Genomic DNA, 19978 nt, shown 5'->3' with positions numbered 1-19978 from the left:
ATTGACTTATATGTAGAATATGTAAGGAACTCTTACAATGTAATAATAAAATGACACATATTCCAATTAAAAATGGTCAAAGGACCTCAATAGACATTTTTCCAAATAAGATATTTCAATGACTAATAAGAACATGAAAAGATACTTAACCTCATTAGCCATCAGGTAAATGTAAACCAAAACCACATGATGTATCACTTCACCCGCAATATGATGGCAAAAATTAAAAAGTTAATTTAAATAAAAAACATTAGTGAAGATGGGGAGAAATTTGAAGCCTCCTAAACTGCGATTAGGAATGTAAAATGGTGTAGCTGCTTTGAAAAGCAGTCTATCAGTTTCCCAAGAGCACAAACAAGGATTTATCATGTGATCTAGTTTTTCCACTCTTCAAGAAAAATGAAAAGAAAATGCCTATGCAAAAAAATAGAAGCTTGAATGTTCATAGCAACATTATCCATAATAACCACAAAGTCGACACAACCCAGATGTCCATTACATGATGAATGTATAAATAAAATGTAATATGTCCATTCAATGAAATATTGTTTGGCAATAAAAATAAACTACTACTGATACACGCTACCACATAGAGGAATCTTAAAAACATTGTGTTAAATGAAAGAAGTCAATCACAAAAGACCACATAATATATTATTCAATTTACATAAAACATCCAGTACAAGCAAGTTTATAGAGATAGAAAATAGATTGGTATTGGCCTAGGCCTAGAGAAGTTGGGAGTAAATGGGGAGTGACTGCTGATGGATACAGAATTACTTTTTGGGGCAATGAAAATGTTCTAAAATTGGTTGTGGTGATGCTTGAACAACTTCACATCCTAAGCATACTTTAAAAGGGTATATGTTATGGTATCTGATTATATCTCAATAAAACTGTTATAAAATTACAGGCAAACACATTTGGCACGCACACAAAGGTGTGTATTTGGAACCCTTGCTTGCCATAGTAAATGAACACCTGAATACCTAGAGTGATTAAATTATAAAATTTTAATGTAAAAGACTAGGCATCTACCTTGAAAAGTAATACATCTGAATGTACCGACATGACTAGATACCCAAAATATCTTTGGATCTTTTAAAACTTAAATATGTTTCAAACAATTGTGTCATAATATTTCTCTTTAAAAATTATGTATACATTTTTTCCATGGCATATTAGTATTTAAACTAAAAATTATCTAGAAAAATATACCTCAAAATATTAACAGTGATACCAGAAGAGAGACAGAGGGAAATGTCTACATATTCATAGACTTACTAGGAAAGTAGTTGATCTGTAGTACTTTTGAGTGAATAAATAATCACACCCTGAGAGGCAATAATATATTGGTGTTATTAGACCTTACACATGTGAGTGGATGGAATTTGGGTGCTGGAAGTACAGGGAAAAGCTAATGGCTTTTAATTTCCTTCTACTATGTGTCAGATACTGTGCTAAGCACTTTCATTAAATAACTAGTTGAATTAGCTCTGGTGTAGCTATTAATACTTTGAAAAGCAGTTTGTCAGTTTCTCAAGAGTTTAAACAAGGATTTATCATATAATCTAGTATTTCTATGCTCCTCAAGAGAAATGAATAAAAAGTCTACATAAAAATGGGAGCATTAATGTTCATAGTAACATTATTCATAATACCCACAAAGTAGACAAAACACAAATGTCCATTAGCTGATGAATATATAAATAGAATGTGATACATCCATTTAATGAAATATTATTTGGTAATAAAAAAATTATCAATAATTCTTCAAAATTGTATTTATATCATCTGATTAATTGAGTTAATTGAATTAGATGAAAAATTTGATTATCTTAGCAAATTACTTGGCAAAACAAAATGAAATATAATAAGAATTATTAAAACTCTTACTATGAGCCAATATTCTGAGCACTTTATCAATTAAGTAACTTTTAATCCTCAAAACAATGTAAGAGAGATTTTGTAATCATTATCTTCATTATACAGGTAAGATCACTGAGGTCCAGTGAGCTTAATCAACTCATTAGGGGCTATACAAACTTTTTTTTTTGAGACGGAGTCTCGCTGTGTCACCCAGGCTGGAGTGCAGTGGTGCAATCTCGGCTCACTGCAAGCTCCATCTCCCAGGTTCCCGCCATTCTCCTGCCTCAGCCTCCCAGGTAGCTGGGACTACAGGCACCCACCACCATGCCTGGCTATTTTTTTTTTTTTTCTTTTTTGTATTTTTAATAGAGACGGGGTTTCACTGTGTTAGTCAGGATGTTCTTGATCTCCTGACCTCACGATCTGTTGGCCTCAGCCTCCCAAAGTGCTGGGATTACAGGCGTGAGCCACCATGCCCGGCCGGGGCTGTACAAATTTTATCCAGGCTTCCTGATTCTATCTTATGACTTCTAAACTACTAGAATGTCTGTAATAATTCATAATTGCTATTGAGATAATGATAGTAATGATGGGGTTTATAGTAATAACAGATAAACTGGAAGCAAAAGGCAAAATACAAAACATATCTTGAAGTGAAAAGCAGCAAGCTTGTTTTAAAATTGCATATAGTAAATACTAAAAGTCAATTACAAGTTTTCATTGAGAAACTGAAAAATGATTGGTAATCTGGTAATCTGGGCAGAAATAGAAATTGTACTGAGGAGTAAAATAATCTAATATATTTAGAAATATCTTTGGTAATGGTAATGTACTATCTGAATGAAGAGAACTACTATAAAAATAATACCAGTTATATAAACTGCACAGCATCATCATTTATTAAGGGTGAATTAAAAGTTAAAAAAAAGTGGCCGGGCGTGGTGGCTCAAGCCTGTAATCCCAGCACTTTGGGAGGCCGAGACGGGCGGATCACGAGGTCAGGAGATCGAGACCATCCTGGCTAACACGGTGAAACCCCGTCTCTACTAAAAAATACAAAAAACTAGCCGGGCGACGTGGCGGGCGCCTGTAGTCCCAGCTACTCGGGAGGCTGAGGCAGGAGAATGGCGTAAACCCAGGAGGGGGAGCTTGCAGTGAGCTGAGATCTGGTCACTGCACTCCAGCCTGGGCGGCAGAGCAAGACTCCGTCACAAAAAAAAAAAAAAAAAAAAAAAAAAAAAAAAGTTAAAAAAAAGTTAAAATTACAAAAGTAACAGTAGAATAGGGAGTGAAGAGAAGCATTGTGGGCCTGTTATATTACAAGGATATGGAAGGGTGAGTGAATTCAGCAAGGACAAAGGACTCAAAAACTATTTCCTCAAAGTTTTCCATAAGCTTGTTGACAGTCAGTATTTAAATATCTTTGTTTTCTTAATTTATACAAATTTATGGGAATACATGAATAATTTTTTATATGCATATCCTAGGCAGTGATTAAGACAGAGTACTTATGATGTCTATCACACAAGTACAGTACATTTTGTTAGGTATAGTCAGCCTACTCTGTTAACAAACATTGAATTTATTCCTTCTATTTTATTAAATAGTTGTAAACTTTAACCCAGTCCTCTTCATTCTCCCCCTTTTCCCCCATTTGCCCTTCCCGATATCTATTATTTATCTCTCTACTCTCTTACTCCATGTGATGAAATGTTTTAGCTCTCACATATAAGGGAGAACATACAATATTTGTGTTTCTGTGTCTGGCTTATTTCGCTTAAAATAATGACTTCCAGTTGCATCCATGTTCCTGCTAATGACTGGATATTATTTTTTTTTAATGGCTGAATAGTATTCCACACATTTTCTTGATCCATTCATCTGTTGATAAACACCTAAGTTGATTCCGTATCTCTGCTATGGGGTGAATAATGCTTCAGCAAACATGTGAGTGCAGGCATCTCTTTGATCTATTGATTTATTTTCCTTTGGAATTCCAATTCTAGTAGTGGAATTGCTGGATTGAATGACAATTATATGTATTAGTCTGTTTTCATGATGCTGATAAAGACATATCTGAGACTGGGAAGAAAAAGAGGTTTAATTGGACTTATACTTCCACATGACTGGGGAGGCCTCAGAATCATGGTGAGAGGTGAAAGGCAATTCTTACATGGTGGTGGCAAGAGAAAATAAGGAGGAAGCAAAATTGGGAACCCCTAATTAACCCATCAGATCTTGTGAGACTTATTCACTATCATGAGAATAGCAAGGGAAAAACCAGACCCCATGATTCAATTACCTCCCACCAGGTCTCTCCCACAACACGTGGGAATTCTGGGAGATACAATTCAAGTTGAGATTTGGATGGAGACACAGCCAAATCATATCATTCTGCCCCAGCCCCTTCAAATCTCATGTTCTCACACTTAAGAACCAATTATGCTTTCCCAACCATTCCTCAAAGTCTTAACTCATTTCACCATTAACCCAAAAGTTCACAGTCCAAACTCTTATCTGAGACAAGGCAAGTCCCTTTTGCCTATGAGCCTGCAAAATCAAAAGCAAGCTATTTACTTTCTAGACAGAATGGGCATACAGTTATTGGGTAAATACAACCATTCCAAATGAGAGGAATTAGCCAAAACAAAGGGGTTACTGGGCCCATGGAAGTCTAAAATCCAGCAGGGCAGTCAAATTTTAAAGCTCCAAAATGATCTCCTTTGACTCCGGGTCTCACATTCAGGTCACATTGATGCAAGAGTTGGATTGCCATGGTCTTGGGCAGCTCCAGTGTTGTGGATTTGCAAAGTACAGCCTTGTTCCTGGCTGCTTTCTCGGGCTGGTATTGAGTGTCTGCAGCTTTTCCAGGCACACGGTACAAGCTGTTGGTGGATCTACCATTCTGGGGTCTGGAGGACAGTGGTCCTCTTCGTACAGCTCCACCAGCCAGTGTCCCAGTAGGGACTCTGTGTTGGAGCTCCAACCCCATATTTCTCTTTGGTACTGCCTTAGAAGAGGTTCTCCATGAGGGACTCACCCCTACAGTAAACTTCTGCCTGGGCATCCAGGCATTTCCACGCATCTTTTGATATCTAGGCTAAGGTTCCCAAACCTCAATTCTTCATTTCTGTGCACCTGCAAGCTCAATACCACATGGAAGCTACCAAGGTTTGGGATTTCCACCCTCTGAAGCCACAGCCCAAGCAGTACCTTGGCTCTTTTCAGCTATTGCTGGAGTGGCTGGAACACAGGGCACCAGGTCCCTAAGCTGCACATGACACAGGGAACCTGGGTCTGGCCCACAGAACCACTTTTTCCTCCTAGGTTTCCAGGCTTGTGATGGGAGGGGTTGCCATGAAGGTCTCTGACATGGCTTGGAGACATTTTTTCCCATTGTTTTCAGGATTAATGTTGGCCTCCTTATTACTTACACAAATTTTTGCAGCCAGGTTGAATTTCTCCCCAGAAAATGGGTTTTTCTTTTCTATCCCATAGTCAGGCTGCAAATTTTCCAAACTTTTATGCTCTGCTTTCCTTATAAAACTGAATGCCTTTAACAGTACCCAAGTCATCTCTTGAATGCTTTGCTGCCTAGAAATTTCTTCTGCCAGATACCCTAAATCATCATTCTCAAATTCAAAGTTCCACAAATTTCCAGGGAAGGAGCAAAATGCTGCCAGTTTCTTTGCTAAAACATAACAAGAGTCACATTTACTCCAGTTTCCAACAAGTTCCTCATCTCTGTCTGAGACCTCTTCAGCCTGGACCTTATTGTCCATATCTTTATCAGCATTTTGGGCAAAGCCATCAAACAAGTCTCTAAGAAGTTTCAAAGTTTCCCACATTTTCCTGTCTTCTTCTGAGCCCTCCAAACTGTTCCAACCTCTTCCTTTTACCCAGTTCCAAAGTCACTTCGACGTTTTGGGGTATCTTTTCAGCAATGCCCCACTCTCAGTACCGATTTACTGTATTAGTCTGTTTTCATGATGCTGATAAAGACATACCCAAGACCAGGAAGAAAAAGAGGTTTAATTGGACTTACAGTTCCACATGGCTGGGGAGGCCTCAGAATCATGGTGAGAGGCAAAAGGCAAAAGCACTTCTTACATGGTGATGGCAAGAGAAAATGAGGATGAAGCAAAAGCAGAAACCCCTGATAAACCCATCAGATCTCAAGAGACTTATTTACTATCATGAGAATAGCATGAAAAAAACTGGCTCCTGTGATTTAATTACCTCCCCCTGAGTCCCTCCTACAACATGTGGGAATTCTGGGAGATAAAACTCAAGTGGAGATTTGAGCTTGGGGACACAGAAAAACCATCTCATTATACTTTCAGTTTATTGAGAAATTTCCATAATGTTTTCCATAGTGACTGTATTAGTTTACATTCCTACCAACAGTGTATACTATTTCTCTTTTCTCTATATTCTTGTCAACATCTGTTAAAGGTTTTGCCTTCTTATTAATAGCCATTAGCAATTTTTATTTTTAAAAATTTGGTCTTATTAATTCGTAAAGGCATTATTAATAATTGCTTTTTAAATAATAGTCACTGACTAGTGTAAGGTAATATGTCATAATGCCTTTGATCTGCATTTCTCTAATGATAGTGATGTTAAGCCCTTTTTTCATATACTTGTTCACCATCTTTTTGTCTTTTTTGAAAGACATTCATTCATGTCCTTGCTTACTTTTTAATTAGATTTTTTTTCCTGTTAAATTGAGTCCCCTGTATATTCTAGATATCAGTAACCTCTCAGATGAATAGTTTGCAAATATTTTCTCCCCATTTGACAGGTTGTGTTCACTATGTTGCTTGTTCCCTTTGCAGTGCCAAAGATTTTCAATTTAATATAGTCCCGTTTGATCTATTTTTATTTCTATTGCCTATAATTTTGAGGTCTTAGTCATAATTTTTTTGCCTTGATCATTGTCTGGGACAGGTTTCCCCAGGTCTTTGCTAGTACATTTATAGTTGTGAGTCTTATGTTTAAGTCTTTAGTTCATTTGTTTGATTTTTTTATATCGTGAGAGATAGAGGTCCAGTTATGTTCACTATATGTAGTTATCCAATTTTACCAACACCATTCATTGAAAAGGATGCCCTTTCCCCAGGGCAAATTATTGTTGGCTTTATCAAAAATCAATTGACTGTAAATATGTAGTTTTATTTCTAGGCTCTCAATCCTGTTCCTTTGGTGTATGTGTCTTTTTATACCAACCATATTGTTTTGCTTACTACAACCTTGTAATATGATTTGAAGTGAGGGAATGTGATGCCTCCAACTCTTGTTTTTCTTTTTTGTTTTGTTTTGTTGTTTGTTTGTTTGCTCAATATTATCTTGGCTATTCAGGCTCATTCTTGGTTCCATTTGACTATTAGTATCTCTAATTCTGTTTTAAAAAAATGATGTGGGTGTCATGACAGGGATTGTGTTGAATCTGTAGATTGCTTTAGGCAGTATGGTAATTTTTATCATTTCGATTCTTTCAATTCATGAGCATGGGATGTTTTTCCATTTGTTTGTGTCATCTTCAATTATTTTCATCAATGTTTTGCAGTTTTCCTTGTAGAGATCTTTCACTTCCTTGGTGAAATTTATTCCAGGGTATTTTTGGTAGCTATTGTAAATATATATTTTTAAATTTCTTTCTCAGCTAGATCATTACTTTTCTAGAGTAATGCTACGGATTTTTGTATGTTGCTCTTATATTCTGCAACTTTACAGGATTCTTTTATCAATCTAAGAGTTTTTTGGTGAAGTCTTAAAGATTTTCTAGATATAAGATGTTATCGTCAGCAAAGGGGAACAATTTGACTTCCTCTTTTCCAATTTGGATGCCTTTTATTTATTTCTCTTGCTTATTTTCTCTAGCTAGAACTTCCAATACTATGTTGAATAGGAGCAGTAAAAGTGGGCATGCTTGTCTTGTTCCAGTTCTTAGAGAAAAGCCTTTCAATATTTAGTTGATGTTAACTGTGGATTTGTCATAAATGGCTTTTATTATGTTGAGGCATGTTTTGTTTTATGCACAGTTTGTTAAGAGACTTTACCATGAAAGGATGTTAAATTTTATCGTAGGCTTTTTCTGTGTTTGCAGACATGACCATAAGGTTTTGTTCTTTCTGTTGATGTGCTGTATTGTATTTATTGATTTGTGTATGCTAGACCATTCTTGTATCCTTGGTATAAATCCCACTTGATTGTGATGTATTACCTTTTTGATCTGTTGTTGGATTTAGTTCACTCATAGGTATTTTCTTGGGGACTTTTGTGCCTATATTTATCAGGAACATTGGCCTGCAGCTTTCTTTGATTGTTGTGCTCTTATCTGGATTTGATATAAGGGTGATGATGGTATCATAGAATAAGTTAAGGAGAATTATCTGCTCTTCAATTTTTTGGCATCGTTTCAGGAAGATTGGTATTAGTTCTTTGTAGGTTTGGTAGAATTCAACTGTGAATTCATCTAGTCCTGGGTTTTTCTTTGCTGGGAGTCCTTATTACTGATTAAATCTTTGCTATTGGTCTGTCTAGATTTTCTATTTCTTTCTGATTCAACCTAGGTAGATTGTATGTTTCCAGGAGTTTGTCCATTTCCTCAAGGTTTTCCAGTTTGTTAGTGTATAGTTGGTTATAATAGTCTCTTTTTTTGTGCTATAGGTTGTAATGTCTCCTTTTTCATTTCTGATTTTGTTTATTTGGGCCTTCTCTTTTCTTGGTTAGTCTATCGAGCATTCCTCAAAGTTGTTTATGTTTTTGAAAAACAACTTTTCATTTCATTGATTCTTTATATTTTTTTCAGTTTCTATTTTTTCTAGTTCTGCTCTGATGTTTATTACTTCTTATCTTCTGTTAATTTGGGATTTGGTTGGTTCTTGCTTTTCTTGTTCCTTGGGGTTCATCAATAGTTTGTTAATTTATATTCTTTCTACTATTTTGATGTAGGTGTTTATTGCTGTAGACTTTCCTCTTAGCACTGATTTTTCCCTATCCTACAAGTTGTGGTATGTTGTGTTTCCATTTTCATTTGTTTCAAGAATTATTTGATTTTCACATTAATTTATTCATTGATTTAGTGGTCATTTAGGAGCATGTTGTTTAATTTTCATGTATCCATATAGTTTCTAATGTTCATCTAGGTATGGATTTCTAGTTTTATTTTGTTGTAGTCTGAGAAGATACTTGATAGAATTTTGAGTTTTTAAAATTGTTTGAGGCTTGTTTTGTAGCCTAACATATGTTCTATCATGAAGAATGTTCCATTTGCTGATGAAAAGAATGTATATTCTGCAATTGCTGAGTAGAATGTTCTGTAAATGTTTATGTTTATTCTGTCTAAAGTTCAGTTTAAATTCAGTGTTACTTTGTTAATTTTCTGTCTAGATGGTTGTCTAAGGCTGAGAGTGTGGTGTGTAAGCCTCCCACTATTTTTGTTGTGTAAGATTTCTCTCGTTTTAGATATAGTAATATTTGTGTTATAGAGCGGGGTGCTCCAGTGTTGGGTGAATATATATATTTAGAATTCTTTTATTCTTTTGTTGAATTAATACCTTGCCCATTATATAATGATTTTCTTTTTTTTTCTTTTTAACTATTCTTGACTTAAAGTCCTATTTTTATCTGATATAGGTATAGCTACTCCTCCTTGCTTTTGGTTTCCATTTGTGTGGAATATCTATCTGTTTTCCTCTCTTTATTTTCAGGCTATATGTTCCTTCATTAGCAAAATATAGTTGGATCATTTTTTTTATCCATTTGGTCATTCCATAGCTTTTAATGGAGAATTTAATCCATTTATGTTCGAGGTTATTATTCATATGTGAGCCTTTGTTAAAATCATAGTGTTAATTTTTTTCTGATTGTTTTATTTATTCATTGTCCTTTTATTTTGCTCTTATGGATTATCATTGGTGTTTGATAATTTTCCTTTAGCGCTTTGAATATATCATCTCATTCACTCTGGCTTACAAAATTTCTCCTAAGAAATCTGCTGTTAGTCTGATGGAGTTTCATTTATAGATGACTATATGCTTTTCTCTTGCTGTTTTTAAGAATTATGCTTCTTAAAAATCGTTTAAATTTTATTTTAGGTTAGGGGTCCATGTGCAGGTTTGTTCTACAGGTTAATTGTGTGTCATGGGAGTTCAGTATACAGATTATCTCAAAACTCAGGTAGTCAGCATAATACCTGACAGGTAGTTTTTCCATCATTCTCCTCCTACCCTCCACCCTCAAGTAGGCCCCAGTGTCTGTTGTTCCCTTTGTGTCCACATGTACTTAATATTTAGCTCCCACTTATATGTGACAATATGTGGTATTTTGTTTTCTGTTTCTGTGTTATTTTGCTTATAATAATGGCCTCCAGTTCCAGCCATGTTGCTGCAAAGGACATGATCGTGTTCTTTTTTATGACTACCTAGCATTTCATGGTATATATGCACCACATTTTCTCTATTCAGTCTACTGTTGATGGGCATTTAGGTTGATTTCATGTCTTTGCTATTGTGAATAGTGCTGTGATGAACATACACATGCATGTTTCTTTATGATAGAATGATTTATATTCCTTTTGCTCTATGCCCAACAATAGGATTGCCAGGTCAAATGGTAATTCTGCTTTGAGTTTTTTGAGAAATTGCCAAACCACTTTCCACAGTGGCTGGACTACCAGCAGTGTATAAGCATTTCCTTTTTCACAATCTCACCAGCCTCTGTCTAAGGCAATCTTAAGCAAAAGGAACAGAGCTGAAACATGACATTACCTGAATTCAAACTATACTACAAGGATACAGTAATCAAAATAGCATGTTACTAGTACAAAAACAGACACATAGACCAATGGAACAGAATAGAGAGTCCTGAAATAATACTGCACACCTACAACCATCTGATCTTTGACAAAGTTAACCAAAACAACCAATGGTGAAAATAATCCCTTCCCTATTCAATAAATGGTGCTGGGATAGCTGGCTAGCCACATGCAGAATATTTAAAATGGATCCCTTCTTTATGCCATATTAAAAAATAAACTCAAGATGGATTAAAGACTTAAATGGATAATCTAAAACTATAAAAACCCTGGAAGATAACCTAGGAAATATCATTATGGACATAGCCCCTGGCGAAGATTTCATGATGAAGACTTCAAAAGCAGTTGCAACAAAAATGAAAATTGACAACTGAGACCTGATTAAACTAAAGAACTTTTGCATAGCAAAGGAAACTATCAACAGAGTAAGCAAACACTCTACAGATTGGGAGAAAATATTTATAAACTGCGCATTCAACGAAGATCTAATATTCAGAATCTATAAGGAATTTAAACTAAATCAACAAGCAAAACAAACAAACAACAACAAAAAACAACCTCATTAAAAAGTATGCAAAAGACATGAAGAGACACTTCTCAAAAGAAGACATATACAAGGCCAACAAGCATGTAAAAAATTGCTTGATATCACTAATTATTAGAGAAATGCAAACAAAATCCACAATGAGATACCATCTCATACTAGTCAGATTCTTTTTAATTCATTGAAAAGGAGTTGTTCTTTATCTTTAGTTGTAGACAGTTTGACTATAGCGTGCCATGGAGAAGCCCTTTTGGCATCGCATCCACCTAGGAATCACTGCGTTTCCTGTATCTGAATGTCTGAATCTCTTGCTAGACTTAGAGTTTTTTCACATATTACTTAATTAAATAGGCTTTCTAATTCTTTGTTTGTTTGTGTGTTTTTGGTCTCATTGTCCTTGGGGACAATATATCAAATTGTCAATATCCTTGGGGATACTGACAATTTGAATGTCCAATTGCTTTACATTGTCCCAAATGTCAGGAAGGCCTTGCTCATTTTTTAAAAAATTCTTTTTTAAAAGTTTTATTTGATCAGATTATTTCCAAAGATTTATCTTCTTCAAGTTCTGAGATTATTTCTTCTGCCTGGATTAGACTATTGTTGAAGCGTTCAAATATATTTTGTATTTCCTCAAGCAAATTCTGTAGGTCCAAATTTTTTATTTTGTTCTTTTAAAAATATCTATATCTTTGGTAATTTTAAAATTTATATCTTGAATTATTTTCTGATATCTTTGTATTGATTTTTATAATTCTCTTATATCTCACTAAGCTTCTTTAAAATCAAATTTTGGCCAGGCACAGTGGCTTACACTTGTAATTCCAACACTTTTGGAGGTCAAATCAAGAGAATCATTTGAGGCCAGGAGTTTGAGACCACCTTGGAGAACATAGTGAGATGCCAAGATGCCATCTGTACAAAGTAGAAAAACTTTGGCATGATAGTGCGTGCATGTAGTTCTAGCTACTCAGGAGGCTAAGGTGGGAGGCTCATTTGAGCTCAGGAGTTTAAGGCTGCAGTGAGCTAAAATCCTGCTACCACACTCCAGCCTGAGCAACAGGACGAGATTCTGTCTCTAAAATAAATAAATATAGTAAAGTAAAACAAAGTCATCTTTTAAATTATATATCTTAGAATTCAGAACTTTCTCTTCGATTAAGATCTAGTGTAAGATCTAGTGCTAGAGAGCCATTTTCTTCCTTTGCAGCTGTCATATTCCCTTTTTTTTGTTTGTTTCATGTGTCCTGTTTCCCTATGTTGATATCTAGTGTGATAATCTAATATTGCTATCAAGAACTACCTGAGACTGGGTACTTTACAAACAAAAGAGGTTTAATTGGCTCACAGTTCTGCAGGCTGTGCAGGAAGCATGGCAGGGGAGGCATCAGGAAACTTTCAATCATGGCAAAAGGTGAAGGGGAAGCTGGCACATGCTGGAGAAGGAGGAAGAAAGAAAAAGGGGAGAAGCTACATACCTTCAAACAACTAGATCTCATGAGAACTCACTCATTATTACAAAAACAGCAAGGGGGATGTCCGTTGTCCTGATCAAATTACCTCCCACCAGGCTCCTCCTCCAACACTGGAGATTACAATTCAACATGAGATTTGGGTGGGGACAAATATTCAAACCATATCAATTACTTCTTCCTAATTTTTAATTTATTTTCATAGAGGAATAAGTTTTTCTGAAGATGTATTTATGGTGTTGGTTGAGTAGTTACTTTGGCTTTGAATCTAGGTAATGCAGTCTCTGTGTGTGGTAACAGTCTCTGTATGATTTATTTGGGTGTAAATAGCAACAGTGGCATGTGTGATTCCCTCAGAGGGTTATTCGTGGAGGCTGAAGTTATGCTAGAAACTGTGATACCAGGTGGGCCAACCTTCAGTCCCCAGTGATGACAGTGGTGGGCTGAGCATACTTATCTTAGTGCTCCAGGGTGGTATACACTGGTAGTTGTTTTGGCAGTTACCAGTGGGCTTATTCTTGAACCTCCAGGTGGCTTCCTTGGATGCTGTTAGTAGCAGTGATAAACTTGGTGGATGATCAGGTTCTTAGGCCCCTGAGCAGCTTGTATGGCAGTGGGTGATCGCATAGGAGTGATGGGACAATTCTCTGGGTCCTGAGTGGTGCACATTGCTGCTGGTGGTGGCTGCAATGGGCTCTCTGGGCCATACTCCAGTCCCACAGTTGGTGCTTACAGGTAGGTGTCAGTAGAAATGATAGCATCTGGGAGGTTAGGCCCAGCCTCAGTTCCCCGGGAGGAGTGTCCAGGTGCCTCAGGCTCCCCGTTGGTGACAGCAGGAAGCAGCCATGGTGGGCATGGTTGGGACAATCCTCAGACTTCAGGTGGCGTGCTCAAGTGAGGGATAGTAGCAGCCATGGTGGTGCTGAGGCCATGCCACTGGAGAAGGTAGGACCATCCTCAGTGGCCACAACTTGGGCTGGTACATCGGGTATGTGTCGTCTCTCTTACACCCAGTCATGGCAGGGCTCTCCGACAAGCTTTGACAACTTTAGCCTGCACCAAGTCACATCCTCATTCCAACTACAGGAACCCAAACCCAGTGGCCACTCACAACCCACTTGTGTCCCAATCATCATCTCACCATCGCTAGCTTCCTGGAATCAGTATCTGCAACCCATGTCTTGCTTGATTCTTAGCCCTGGTGGTGGGAATGCTCCCAGCTCACTTTTCAGTTGTAACAGTGACAGCCCTTATTTCCATAACACCTCACTCCCTGAGCCACTGTGCCCCAGGGCAGTATGCAGTTTGCCAAAGAATTGAAAGTGGATCCTCGATGTAGCTCCTTAGTTCTCAGAAAGTGTGTTGGGCCTAGAACAAGCATTCTCTCTGGAGCAATTTTGTTCCACATTCTTCTGGCAGCTTTGCTGTGTTAGTTTCAGGGATTGGGAGGTTCTCCCATGGCCAGCATTGCGCGATTCCATGGTAGGGATGTGGGCCACTGGAAGTCTTTCATTCATCCTTTCCCTGCATTTAGACATCATTGCCAGATCCCAGCAAATCCCAACCAGGCAGGCTGCCTCTCTCTCTTCTTCCTGCAAGCTTTTGGTGTTTCTTGTCACTTCTCTGTTGAATTCCACCATTCTTTCTTGGATAATACATTCAAAGTGTGACTGTCTATACACTATTTTGGTTCTTCTCAGTGGAGGAGGTGAGCATAAAACGCTTCTAGTCAGACATCTTGAAGCCTCTCCTCTCTATTCTTTTATTATTAATGTTGTTATTACTTTATCTGTATGTGCTGTCTTTTTTTTTATTCAAAGAGCATTATATTACTTTAATAATAATTTTTTGTCAGGGAAAAATAGTATGTTTCTTTTTCTATTTATTTATTGATTTATTTATTTATTTATTTATTTATTTATTTTGAGACAGGGTCTCACTCTGTCTTTCAGGTTGGAGTGCAGTCGCATTCCACTCTCACTGCAGCCTCCACCTCCCAAGCTCAAGTAATCCTTCAGCTTCTTAAATAGCTGGAGCTACAGGAACACAGCACCATACCCAACTAACTTTTGTACTTTTTGTAGAGGCAGGGTCTCACCATGTTGCCCAAGCTGGTCTCAAACTTCTTGGCTAAAGCAATCCTCCTACCTCAGCCTCCAAAAATGCTGGGATTACAAGCATGAGCCATCACGCCAAACCAAAAGTAGCATGTTTCTAAAGGGATAGCCCAAATATTAGTGACCATTTTCTTATGATTTTTGCTATTCCATAATGTCTTAAATAGGAGTCCATTTTTACTTCCAAAAATTGGCTTAGCATGTGTATATTATGTTAGACATTTTAACTCTCATTATTATTATTTTTCTCTTTGTGACACACTGCAAACTCACAAATTACTCCATTGTTCAATCTGACAATTTTTAGATTGCATAATGTACATTTGTACCCAGGGGTTATTTTTGAGAAATAATAATAAACTAAGTTATTTATTTAAAATTCAGCCTTCAATATATGCATACATTTGACTCTTATTAAATTGAAATAAAAATAACCTAAGGGTTTTAACATAGTTTTTTCTCTAATGGATCGTAATAATTACTTTAGATCAACTTTTGAATTCCTTTTAGGCCTCTTTAAAAAAATACACCTGGGATCTCCAAAGATTGCATCATGTTCAATTAGGTAAATAATGCATTTTAAAATAATTATTTAAATGTGTTTAAAAACATTTGTGCTTCTTTGTAATCAATTGGAAAATACTTGAGAATTTTTTGTTGTATGTTGGTTGATCAGATTTTGCCTATTCCAATGGTTATTACATAATAAGAAATCTCAGGTTATCAAAGTAATAAATTATTATAATCTATAGTTTATTCATTCTTAGGGAGGGAAAGAGGGCTGTCTTCTCTGATAGTAAAGGCAAGAAATCATCTAGTGCAATTATTTTAAGGAAATTTTTTTTCTAGATCAATGGGTAGGGACACGGAATGAGGAATACCTCATTCCTTAAGAAATGTATTTTGAGCTCATAAGTTACTTCAAATGGCTCACAGAGCCTTGAAGCTGAATAGTATTCAAAAGAAAGATTAATAGGAGGGATTATAATTGTTTAAAAGCAAGGTTATGATCTTCTGTTTAGATAATGTGCATGTATATTCATTAAGCTTCTTGAAGTCTCACAAATTTTTATACCACTATAACTGTATTAAAGGGTGTCAGATAAAATTCTAAGGAAAATATCTTTTTAATAATATACCCAAAACATTACACATATTCTAGTGTAAACTTGAAAACTTGAAAAAGGAAAAAAAAATTAACTGCAGACTTCTGATGATGAAATCATATTTCTTCCGTGAGTTTATACCAGAATTCTATTTTGGTGAACACAAGTACCGTAATTTTAGATTCCTCTTGATGGTTGCTTTATTTTCAGACATAAAGTAATGCCACAGGCCACAACATAACATTGTATTAATGTGTAACATGTGAAAAGTTCATAAGGGAAGGGAAATGCTTTTCATTCATATTGTTTTACTCCAAAGTACAAATGTGCAAATATAGGTACATACATATTAGACAGTTACCAAAACATTGCCTTTGTACTATACTATATGAGGGGTATGTGTGTGTCTGTGTGTGTGTATTTATGTGAGTTTATATGTATGCATAGTGCACATAATATTAAATTGCCATTAAAATTGAAATTAATTGAAAATATAAATCAGATAAAATTTAGTGGTAACTGATCAAGGATTAGTTTTAATTACATATTATCATTTGATGTTGATTCTCTTCGAGGGCTCTTGATAGATACTGATGCTATGAACAGATGAAATGACTTGGCAATTTAAATTATATTTTTATTTTATTTTACCAATTTGTTTGAAATCTGTCTGAAACTTTTTCTCCTTCGACTACCATCTCCCCATTTCCCCACCCCTCACACTTCCCAACCTCTGGTAACATCCATTCTAATCTCTGGTCCTGTGAATTTAACTTTTTAGATTCCCAATGTAAGTTAGAGAATATAGAATTTGTCTTTCTGTGTCTAACTTCTTTCACTGAGCATAATGTCCTCCAAGTTCATGAATGCTGTTGCAAATGACAAGATTTCCATCTATTTTTAGGGCTGAGTATTATCTTATGGTATACCGCATTTTCTTTATCCATTTATCGATTGATGAACACATAGGTTGATTCCATATCTTGGGTATTGTGAATAATGCTTCCATGAACATGGAAGTACAGATAACTCATTGACATACTAATTAGATTTCCTCTGGACATACTTCCAGAAGTGGAATTGCTGAATCATATGGTAATTTATTTTTAATTTTTGGAGGAATTTTCATATTGTTTTTCATAATGGTTTATTAATTTACATTTTCACTCACAGTTTACAAGGGTTCCCTTTTCTCCATATCCTCACCAAAACTTATCATCTCTTGTCTTTTTGACAGTAGCCGTTCTAACAGTTATGAGGTAATATCTGATTGTGGTTTTAATTTGCATTTCCCTGATAATTCATGATATTGACAATTTTTTTCATACACCTACTGGCCATTTGCATGTCTTCTTTTGAAAACTGTCTATTCAGGTCCCTTGCCCATTTTAAACCAGGTTATTTGTTTTCTTGCTATTGAGTTGTTTCAGTTCCTTATATAGATTGGATCTTAGTTATTAACCCCATATAAGATGTATAGTTTACAAATAGTTGATCTCATTCTGTAGGTTGTGCATTCATTCTATTGACTGGTGGGTTTTATTTTGCTTTGTTTGCTGTGCAGAAGCTTTTCAGTTTTAGTTTGATACAATCCCATTCATCTAATTTTGCTTTTGTTGTCTGTGCTTTATGAGTCATACCTAAAAATTATTTGCCAAGATCAATGTTGTAAAACCTTTCTTCAGTGTTTTCTTCTAGTAAATTTACAGTTATAGCTCTTATGTTTAATTAATTCATTCATTCATTTTTAATTCATTTTTAATTATGGGATAAGTGAGATGCTCAATTTTATTCTTCTGCATGTGTATATCCAGTTTTTCCAATACCATTTATTGAAGAGATCATAATTTCCCCATTATGGGCTTTTGGCACCTGTGTTGAAGAAATCAATTGACCATAAATTGGTAGATATATTTATGAGCTCTCTACGTTGTTCCACTGGTCATTATGTCTGTTTTTCTGCTAGTACCATGATATTTTAATCACTACATCTTTGGAATATATTTTGAAAGCTGGTAGCATTTCTCTGGCTTTTATCTTTTTTGTTCAAGATTGCTTAGGCTATTCAGGATCATTTTTAGTTCTATAGTAACTTTAGGATTTTAAAAAATATTTCTGTGAGAAAAAGTCACTAGAATTGTAATATGCATTGCATTGAACCTGTAGATCTCTTTGGGTACTATTAACTTTCTTTTTTTTTTTTTTTTTTTTGACAGGGTCTCGCTCTGTCACCCAGGCTGGAGTGCAGTGGTGCAATCTCAGCTCACTGCAAGCTCCACCTCTTGAGTTCACACCATTCTCTCACCTCAGCCTCCCTAGTAGCTGGGACTACAAGCGCGTGCTACCACGCCCAGCTAATTTTGTTTTTGTATTTTTAGTAAAGACAGGGTTTCACCATGTTAGCCAGGATGGTCTCGATCTCCTGACCTTGTGATCTGCCCACCTTGGCCTCCCAGAGTTCTGGGATTACAACTATGGATATTTAAACAATCTTAATTCTTCCAATCCATGAACACAGAATATATTTTCATTTATTAGTGTTTTCTTCAATATCTTTTGTCAGTGTTTTATAGTTTTCAGTATAAAGATTTTTCACTTCCTTGGTTTAATTTATTCCTATGAATTGTATTATTCTTAACACTTTTATAAATGGGATTTTTTTCTTGATTTCTTTTTAGAATAATTTGCTGTTAATGTTAGTTTACAGAAACAGCACTGATATTTGCATGTTTATTTTGTATCCACCAACTTTATTGAATTCATTTATTATTTCTTACAGTTTTTAGGTGAAGTATTCAGTGTTTTCTATATAAGATAATGTCATCTGCAAACAAAGACAATTTTATTTCTTTCTTTTCTCATTTGTATGCCTTTTATGTATTTTTTTTTTCTTGTCTATAGGATTTCATTGCTTTGACTAGGATTTCCAATACTACATTGAATAGAAGTGGCAGGAGTAGGTATCATTTACTTGTTCCTGAAAAATTCTAATTTAAAATTTTCTACAAAAAATGTTTCCAGCAATAAATTTTTTATGAGATTTACTTTAGTTTTCTTAAGACATTGAACTCCTTCTTGTTAAATACCAGCAATATTGAAGTGTCACCAAGAAGATATATTCACACATTTGCTAAATATCTCTAAGATGCTCAGGGACTGCATCTCTTATAAGTCATCCAGTCAGTAATTGTATAGAGGATTGCTTGATATTTGAACCAAGATGTGAAGCTGCACACATGGGCTGATATTTCCCTAGAAATCCACTTACTGCTTACTGGTTTTCAACCAAATCATAAGAAGAACTTGTATCTAAGCCAGAAGGATAAACCAAAAATATTTTAGAAGTTTCTTGCCCACAAGCATGAGAACTAGAATGCACGCTCAATGTTTGGCATCAACTCTATGGCACCCAGCTGACAGTTGGTCTGAAGAACAAGTTTCAATGTCAAAGAAATTAAAAAGTTGGCAAGAATTAGAAACATTTTCAGTGATCCAGCCAAGCAATCTGGGATTCTGAGTAGGATTCCTAATCCTGGGAATCCAAAGCAGCTGACCAGTCAGACTAAACTAGCCTATAGACTTTCACATAGAGGAAACTGAATATCATAAAAAGAACATTTTGAAATTGAAGGGGGACTAAGATCATTAACATTTATAATGCTGCTGATGTAAAAATATATAATTTCCTTTTTTTTTTTTTTTTTTTTTTTTTGAGACGGAGTCTTACTCTGTCATCAGGCTAGAGTGCAGTGGTGTGATCTTGGCTCACTGCAACCTCCACCTCCTGGGTTGAAGCGATTCTCCCTGCCTCAGCCTCCCAAGTAGCTGGGATTACAGGTGCGTGCCACTACGCCTAGCTAGTTTTTTGTATTTTTAGTAGAGATAGGGTTTCACTATGTTGGCCAGGCTGGTCTTAAACCCCTGACCTCATGATCCACCCACATAGGACTCCCAAAGTGCTGGGATTACAGGCATGAGCCACCACACCAGGCCGAAGGTATATAACTTATTTTACCTCACTGGGGCATACTTTACTAAATTACGCTTCT

The sequence above is a fragment of the Rhinopithecus roxellana genome, chromosome 5, assembly GCF_007565055.1.
Source record: "Rhinopithecus roxellana isolate Shanxi Qingling chromosome 5, ASM756505v1, whole genome shotgun sequence".
Taxonomy (NCBI): domain Eukaryota; kingdom Metazoa; phylum Chordata; class Mammalia; order Primates; family Cercopithecidae; genus Rhinopithecus; species Rhinopithecus roxellana.
The sequence above is the reverse complement of the archived record's forward strand: the minus strand, read 5'-3'. Positions refer to the sequence as shown.